The following is a 6,313-nucleotide window of genomic DNA, read 5'->3' on the forward strand; positions in this document are numbered from 1 at the left end:
TTGTTAAAAAATCATAGGATAACTGAATGATTAAAAAAAGAAAATAAAACCCATATAGATGATGCGTACAAGAGACCAATAGACAAAAGGGATGTAAAGAGGTGAAAAAAATATTTTACAGAAATGAAAAAAAAAGTCCCAGTAACATTTATATCAGACAGACTAGACTTTACAATAAAGGCTATAGTAAAAGGCAAAGAAGAACACTACATAATGATAAAAAGATTAATTCAGCAAGATGATATAGCCCTCATAAATATTTACACACCAACATAGGAGCATGTACATATGTAAAACAAAGTCCATGGATGTAAAGGGAGATATTGACAGTAATACAGTCATGGTAGGGAGTTTTAACACCCCATTGACTTCAGTGTGTAGATTTTCCAGACAGAAAATCAACAAGGAAATGGTGGCTATGAATAATACACTAGACTAGATCAATTTAATTGATATCTTCTGAGAATTTCATGCCAAAGCAGCAAAAATGCACATTCTTTTCAAGTGCCCATGGAAGAGTATCCAGGATAAACCTTATGTTAGGACAAAAAATAAGTCTCAATAAATTTAAAAAAGATTGACATCATATCAAGCATCTTCTCTGACCGTAATGGTATTAATCTAGAATTAATCACAAGAAAAAACTGAAAAACACACAAATACATGGTGGTGAAACAACATGTTCCTGAATACTGAATGGATTAGCAATGAGATCAAGGTAAATTTAAAATATACCTAAAAACAAAATAAAATGAGAACACAGCAACCCATAATCTAAGGGAAACAACTAAAACAGTCCTAAGAGGGCAATTCATAGCCCCATCCCTCCCCCTGGGGGGGCAAGGAAAAGCTTAAATAAATAATCTAACTTCACACTTGAAGGTAGTTGTAATGGAACAACAAAATCCAAAATGAGTAGAAGGTAGGAAACAATAAAGATCAAAGCAGAAATAAACAAGATATTTTTGAAAATATACTAAAGATTGATGAATCCAAGAGCTAATGCTTTGAAAAGATAAACAATTTTGACAAACCTTCAACCAGATTCATCAAGACAAAAGAGAAAAGACCCAAATAAGTAAAATAAGAAAAAGAGAAGTAACAACTGAAACCAAAAAAGTACAAAGGCGGGGGAGTGCAATGGGGGAAAAGTATGGGCAATTATAATTAAACAATAAAAAAATTAGGCAAAGAAATACAAAGAATTATAAGAAAATGCTAAAAACAACTATATGCAAACAAATTAGACAACCTGGATAAAATGGATAAATTCTTAGAAACATACAATATTTCAAAACTGAACATGAAGAAAACAGAGAATCTGAATAGACAGATTACAAGGAGTGAAATTGAAGCAGTAATCAGAAAACTCCCAGCAAACAGAAGTCATGCACCACATGGCTTCATAGGTGAATTTTACCAAACATTCCAAGAAGAACTAACATCTCTCCTTCTCAAACTATTTCAAAAAGTTTAAGAGGAGGGAAGACTCCCAAACTCATTTTATGAGGGCAGCATTACCCTAATTCCAAAGCCAGATAAAGATACTGGAAAGTTATAAAATACAGGCAATATCTCTGATGAGCTTAGATGTTAAAACTTTTAACAAAACACTAGCAAAGCAAATCTAGAAATACATTAAAATTACCATATATCATGATCAATTGGGATTTATTGCAGGAATGCAAGGTAGGTATAATATTGGAAAATCAATAAACACTATATGCCACATTAAAAAATGAAAAAAAAAAACCCACATATCAGTAGATGTGAAAAAGGCATTTGATAAAACCCAGCACTTACTTATGATAAAAAGTCTCAGTAAAGAGGGAATAGAGTGCACATATCTCAACATAATAAAAGACATATATGACAAACCCACGGTAAATATCATAATGAGCAAAAACTACAAATGTTTCCCTTAAATTTAGGAACACAGGAATGCCCACTTTATCTCTCTTACTTAACATAGTACTAGAAGTTCTAGTCACAGCATTCAGAGAAGAAGAAATAAAAAGCATCAAAATAGGAAAGGAAGAAATAAAACTGTCATTATTTGCAGATGACATGATACTGCATATAGAGAACCCTAAAGATTCCACACACAAAAAAAACTACTAGAACTGATAAATTAATTGAGTTAAGTAACAGGCTATAAAAATATACATCCATTCGATTCCCAGCCAGGGTACATGCCTGGGTTGCAGGCCATAACCCCCAGCAACCACACATTGATGTTTCTCTCTCTCTCTCTCTCTCTCTCTCTCTCTCTCTCTCTCTCTCTCCCTCCCTCCCTTCCCTCTCTAAAAATAAATAAATAAATAAAGTTTTTTTAAAATATATACATCCAGATATCAGTCACATTTTATACAATAATGAAAGATCAGAAGGGAAATTAAGAAAATCCCATTCACAATTGCTTAAACAAAATGAAACACTTAAGAATGAATTTAGCCAATGATGTAAAACACCTAAACTCAAAAATTAAAAGATACTGAAGAAAGAAACTGAAGAAGATACAAATAATTGGAAGCATATACCATGTTTATAAATAGGAAGAATTAACATTATTCAAAGGTTCATATTACCCAAAGCTATCCATAGATTCAACACATTTCCTATTAAGATACCAATGTAATATTTTATAGAACTAGAACAAATATTCTAAACATTTATATAAAAACCCAAAAGACCCCAAAGAGCCAGGACTATCTTAAGAAAGAAGAACAAACCTGGAGGACTCACACTACCTGTTATCAAACTATACTATAAAGCCATAATAATCAAAACAGCATGTTACTGGCATAAAAGCTGACATATAAATCAAGAGAACAGATTAAAGAGCCAAGAAATTGACTCAGGCTGTATAGTCAATTAATATTTTACAAAGGAGGCAAAAGTACAATGGGGTAAAGATAGTCTATTGAGTGACATTGGGAATATTGGACAGATATGTTCAAAAAATGAAATAGACCATCTTCTTACACCATACACAGAATAAACTCAAAATAGATTTAACATAGAACATTTCTTTTAGCAATATTTTTGTTTCTGATATATCTTCTCAAGAAAGGGAAGTAAAAGAAAAAAAGAAACAAATGCATCTACATAAAACTAAAATGTTTTGCACAGCAAAACAAGCCATCAACAGCTGCAACTCCCTGCCAGGTGGTTTACTTCTCCCAGTCAATATGCTGACTTTAGAAGCTCCAAAAGAGAGGCTGAGAAAATTTAAGTACAAATGAAAAGATGCATCTACACAGTGGCAGCAGCAGATAGCAATCAACCTGCAGCTCCGGAAAACCAAGAAGGATGATCAGGTCATAAACAGAATAAACATCACTAGTCTTTCCATTGACTCAGCTTCTGAAGAAGGGACCAACCGGGTCTGCCTCAGTCTTCAAGAAACAGTCAATGGTGTGAATGCCTCAGATCCAGAACTATGTTTTCAGGCCACCCAGGCTGCCAAGAGAATACTGTCCTGGGAAAAGAACTCACCTCTGAAACTGATTGTCAAAGCATGGTTCATTCCCAAGCTGATGGAGTTCCTGAGGTCCTCAAGTCACCCCTGCTCACAATTTGAGGAAGCCTGAACTCTAACCAACATTACCTCAGGGACTTCAGAGCAGGCTGGAACTGTCATGGAAGGGTGGAGAGCATCCAGCCCTTGGCTGAGCTCCTGTCTTGCTCCCATATGATTGTGTGTGAACAAGCAGTGTGGTCCCTTGGTAATATAGCAGGTGACAGCCCAGTAGATATCAGTCAGCAATGCCATACCATACCTGCTAGCCTTGATCTCATCAACCATACCAATCACATTTCTGCAGAACATCACAAGGACTCTGTCCAACCTGTACTGAATCAAGGACTTGTGTCCCTGCAAAAAGGTAGTGAAGCAAATGTTGCTTATCTTCTTGCACCTCCTGCGGCACCAAGACAGCTAAGGGCTGACACCTGCTATGCCCTGTCCTAACTCACTGAGGGATGCAATGAGCACACTGACCAAGTGGTTGGCATGTGGTGCTGCCCAGGCTGGTTGAGGTTATAACCAGCTCCAAACTCAATGTCTTGACCCTGTCTCTCCACACTGTGGACAACATTGTCACAGAAACAGTTCTCCAGACCCAGGCAGAGAGTGACGTGGGCATCCTGGGCATGCTGCCCCAGCTCCTCCAGTACTCCAACTCCTCTGTCCAGAAGGAGGCAGCCTGGGCCTGAGCAATGTGGCCACCAGGGCCCCTCACCCCCAGCACCTCCAGCAGCTCATTGCTTCCAACATCCTGCCTCCCCTGGTGGCTCTGCTGAAAAAATGGAGATTTTAAAGTCCAGAAAGAGGCTGACTGTCTGGTGGCTAACTTTGCAGACTAGGAGCACCATGGACCAGCTTGTCCACTCTAGAGTCTTGGAGCTGCTGGTGAACCTGCTCACCATCCCAGACACCACATTTGTCATCATGATCCTTGACATCATCTCTTTTCTTTCAGGCAACAGAGAGGCTCTCTGAGGAGGAATCCCTGAATCTTCTGATAAAGGAACTTGGTAGGCTTGATATAATCAAAGCTTTGCAATTTCACGAGAACCATCTGGTTTTCCTGACTGCTCAGAGTATTATTAAGAACCACTTTTCTGAGGAAGAAGAAAATGGCACAGTATCACCATTCCTGTACCAAGATCATGAATTCTTAAAGCACTTAACATAAAAATACCAAGGCTCCACAACTTCTAAACCAAGGACTAAACCCTAAAGTGTGACTACTTTAAGAAGCAGCACTCTGCCCTGGCTGGTGTAGCTCAGTGGACTGAGCACAGGCTGCAATCCAAAGGGTCGCTGGTTCAACTCCAAGTCAGTGCTTGTGCCTGGGTTGGAAGCCTGGTCCCCAGTGAGGGCCACGTGAAAGGCAAACACACATCAATGTTTCTGCCCTTCTCTTTCTCCCTCCCTTCCCCTCTCTCTAAATATAAATAAGTAAAATCTTTAAAATAAAAAGAAGAAGCACCACTCCTACATCTTGGTGTACCTCAGGTATAAAACTTTTAACGCTGAATGTTAATAAAATTTTTGACACTTTCACTTCTATCAAAAAAAAAGATACTATCAACAGAATGAAAATACAACCCGCTGAATGAGAGAACATATTCAGCAATAATATATCTGATAAGGGTTTAATATCCAAAATTTATAAAGAACTTATAAAACCCAACATTAAAATAAAACCAAACAATCCAATTAAAAAGTGGGCAAGGGACCTGAATAAACACTTCTCCAAAGAGGACATGTAGATGGCTCATAGACATATGAAAAAATACTCAGTGTCACCAATTATCAGAGAAATGCAAATTAAAACAACAATGAGATATCCTCTCACACTTGCCAGGAATATTATTATCAATAAATCAACAAACAACAAGTGCTGGCGAGGATGCGGAGTAAAGGGAACCGTCCTGCACTGTTGGTGGGAATGCAGACAGGTGCAGCCACTATGGAAAACAGTATGGAGTTAGCTCAAAAAATTGAAAATGGAACTGCCTTATGACCCAACAATTCAACTTCTGGGCATTTATCTGAAGAAACTAAACCAAATTTGAAAGAATATATGCACCCCTATGTTTACTGCAGCATTATTTACAATAGTTAACATTTGGGAGCATCCCAAGTGTCCATTAGCAAATAAGTGGAAAAAAATGCTGTGGTCCATTTATACAATGGAATACTACTCAGCCATAGAAAAGGACACTTTACCCTTTGCAACATCATGGATGGACCTGGAGAACACTATGCTAAGTGAAATAAGCCAGTCAGTGAAAGACAAGTACTATGTCATTTTATTCATTTATACTATCTAATGAACAAATGATCCAGCAAGCTAAGTAGAGACAGACTTATAAGTACAGAGCAGGCAGACAGCTGTTTGGGAAAGCAGGCTTGGTTGGGGTAGCAGTGAGTGATTGACCAAAATTTTTTAAAAGAGAAAAAACTTGTGAAGACAGACAACACTGTGGTGAATGCCAGGGGGAAGGGCAGGGAGACGTGGGGAAGGATATGGGGATATAAATGGTGATGGAAAAACAAAACACAAAAGAAAAATTTTTAATTTAAGTATTGTTGGACTGATTGAAAGAGGTGAATGGATTGAAAACTACAGATTGGTAGTTACAGAATAGTCACAGGATTGAAAAGAACATCATAGTAAATACAATCAATAATATTGCAATAACTATATATGGTACCAGGTGGGTACTGAAATATCAGTGGAATACTTTGTAAAGTATATGATTGTTTATCTAGCCATTATTCTGTATACCAGAAACTAAC

General features: G+C 37.4%; 1 pseudogene; it reads left to right on the forward strand.

The window, feature by feature from the left end:
* Positions 1 to 3,191: 3,191 nt before the first annotated feature.
* Positions 3,192 to 4,765, forward strand: LOC114504507 (annotated as a pseudogene).
* Positions 4,766 to 6,313: the final 1,548 nt, after the last annotated feature.

Source organism: Phyllostomus discolor, chromosome X (assembly GCF_004126475.2).
Source record: "Phyllostomus discolor isolate MPI-MPIP mPhyDis1 chromosome X, mPhyDis1.pri.v3, whole genome shotgun sequence".
Classification (NCBI taxonomy): Eukaryota; Metazoa; Chordata; class Mammalia; order Chiroptera; family Phyllostomidae; genus Phyllostomus; species Phyllostomus discolor.